Below are 3,071 nucleotides of genomic sequence, written 5' to 3'. Positions count from 1 at the left end.
TGTACTAGTTTCCTCGTTCTTCTGTAAGTTATTTCTGTAATTTACCCTTGGGATCCTGAGCCAAGAAACTTATCTTTAATCTGCCCCCAAATATCATATTGGAGAGATTCCCAATGAATGATGATGGTGGCTTTTTGTTAAAGCTCATATCTTATTCAAAAACAGAAAAGGCACACTGGAGTGTGAACACTTAGGATGAGTTAATGTGCAAAATTATTCTGTCTTCATTTGTTCTATGGTTTCAGGTCTTTAATCCATTTTTTATTTAATTTTTGTGTATGATACAAGAGTGGTCCATTTTCATCCTTTATTGCATGTGACTGTCCAGTTTTCCCAACACTATTTATTGAAGAGACTATCCTTTCCCAGTTGGGTATTTTTGACCCCTTTGTAGCAAATTAATTGACCACATATATATGAGGGTTTATTTCTGGGCACTGTTCTCTTCCATTGATCTATGTGTCTGTGTTTATGCCAGTACCATACTGTTTTGGTTACTATTGCTTTCTAATATAGTTTGAAGTCAGGAAGTGTGATACCTCCAGGTTTGTTCTTCTTTCTCAAGATTGCTTTGACTGTTCAGGGTCTTTTGTGGTTTCATACAAATTTTAGGATTTTTTTTCTATTTCTGTGAAAAATGCCATTGGGATTTTGATAGGGGTTGCATTGAATCTGTAGACTCTTTGGGTAATATGGACATTTTAACGGTATTAATTCTTCTAAGCCGTGAGCATGGAAGATCTTCCCATTTATTTGTGCCTTAACTTTATCCATAGGTATTTAATTCTTTTTATGCAGTTGTAAATAGTATTACAACTGCATAAATTTAACCAAGGAGATGAAAGATCTGTACATTGAAAACTATCAGACACTCATGTGAAAGAAATTGAAGAAGGCACAAATAAATGGGAAGATCTTTGCCATTCAGCCTCAGTGCAGGGAATGACCCACTTGTCTGTCAAAAACCTGTCCCCTCTCTTTGTGCCCATATGCCATATCCCATGAATCACTAAGGCATTCTGCTAGTCGTTATCCATTATATTTATTCACTTTCATTGTTACAGAAGTTTAGCTGGGCACATAGCCACCCAGCATTAAATTTCTCTCTGTTAATAAGTACTGGTCAATGGGGTGTGAACAGAAGTGATGTATGTCACTTCCAAGTCTTGCCCTTCAAGCCTCTAGGCATCATTCTATTCTGCTGACACCTTTCTGTCTCCCTGCTGGCTGGAGAACCGTGAAAACTGTTACAGTGGACTGCAAGTGGAAGCCAGTATTAGGAACGGAATCCTGGGCCACCCATCTACCTCCAGACAGTTAGAGGGAAATAAACTTCAGTCATGTAGAAGCTCCTGGTTTTGTTGTTTTGTTTCTTTTGTACCACAGGTTGCCCTGTACCTTAGTTAATATGCTCACCAAATCTTTTCTGACTCTTCCTTGCATCTATCTGCATATATCCCTACTGGTACTATATTTATATTTCTGGTTACTGTCCTCTCTCTTACATCAACTAGTGTCTCTCCCTTGAAATTCTGTAAGATGCAGGCAGAGGATTTTTGTGAAATACAAATTTTAATGATTGCGCACAAATGCTTAAACCTTTCAAAGACTCCCCGTGAACTTTTAGGTGGAATCTAAACTCTGAAACGACTTCTCTTGGCTTTCATGTTCTAATGTTCTCTTACACTGCACCCTTTGTATTCCACGTGTCAGCCATGCAGCAGCTTCCAACTTCCCATCCGCCGCAGGTGCTTAGCTCTAGGGTTTTCCATATATTTCCTACTCATGGAGACCACTTTCTCTTCATCTAATTTTCACTCCTTGGAGTTATACTAAAGAGATTTCCTTCCTTGAAAGCCACTTCTGACAACTGAAGACTGAGAAAATACATGTACTAAATTCCACATACTTACGTGTTTACAGCACTTACAGGAATTCTATTACAATTACTTATTGGACTGTATCCTAACTACTTAGTATGGCTTGGGGGGGACAAGTGGTCTGTAAAATGTAGCATACTGGCTGGCAACAAATAGTATTGAATGTGAGTAGGAAATAGACCTGACCGCTTATTTTTTACATCTCATTGTAAAATGATGTAACCAAAGACATTTTTTTAAGTATTACTTATTTTGAGAGAGAGTGTGTGAGCAGGGGTGAGGCACAGAGGCAGAGGGAAAGAGAGGATCCCAAGCTGATTGCATGCAGAGCGTGGAAACCTAGGAGGGACCTGATCTCACAACCCTGAGATCATGACCTGAGCCAAAATCAAGAATCTCATGCTTTACAAACTGAGCCGCCCAGGCGCCCCCTCCAAAGACATTTTTAAATGTATACTAATGACCCCACTACTATAACATCAGGACTTTTTTCAAATTTGTGTATTTCTTTGAATAAAAAAAGTATTCTCTTCACACTGAATTAGGATTGAATTATGATCAATGGCCCTGACTGGGCTCTATTTGCTATCATCTTCATAAATGTGAGCTTTGAATTTAGTAATTTACCAATACTGGTTCTGCTCTATCAACCTTTTCCCAAGCACTCCTTGATATCCAGGTTGTTTATTCTTGCCCCCATTACTTCATTTTGATACTGTAATGGATGGAATCGGTTATTTTAAAAAAAGATCCACAGTTGTCATAGACATTAACTATGTACCAGTCTAGCAAGTGAGGAAAATCGTATTACAGAATTTTCCTTGACATCTTCATTGAGGGAAGATGGTAACAGTGGGTTTGACTTCTGAATGAAAATGCGTAAGAGGGCGAGGGGCGGGAGAAGAGTGTAAGGACAGTCCCTCTTGCAGTCTTATGAGATCATTTCTCTAGGAGAGACACTATAAAGTGATCTGAACTCCCACATACTTATGGAATCGGATGGGATTCCAAAGCCTTCCCGTCATTTCCAGAATAAAATCCACCTGGCTCAGCCCAAGTGGTTTGAGCTCACTGTAGGCAGTCCAAGAGCCGCAGGAAGTTCCGACTGAGACCTATGAGGTCTCCAGTAAGTGCGTCTACAATTCGTAGCTTCGGCCTATCAGCAAAAACAAGAAATCAAGCCTAAGCCTC

This window comes from Ursus americanus, chromosome 16 (genome assembly GCF_024610735.1).
Source record: "Ursus americanus isolate L20-20 chromosome 16, mUrsAme1.1.p, whole genome shotgun sequence".
In the NCBI taxonomy this organism is placed as follows: domain Eukaryota; kingdom Metazoa; phylum Chordata; class Mammalia; order Carnivora; family Ursidae; genus Ursus; species Ursus americanus.
The sequence above is the reverse complement of the archived record's forward strand: the minus strand, read 5'-3'. Positions refer to the sequence as shown.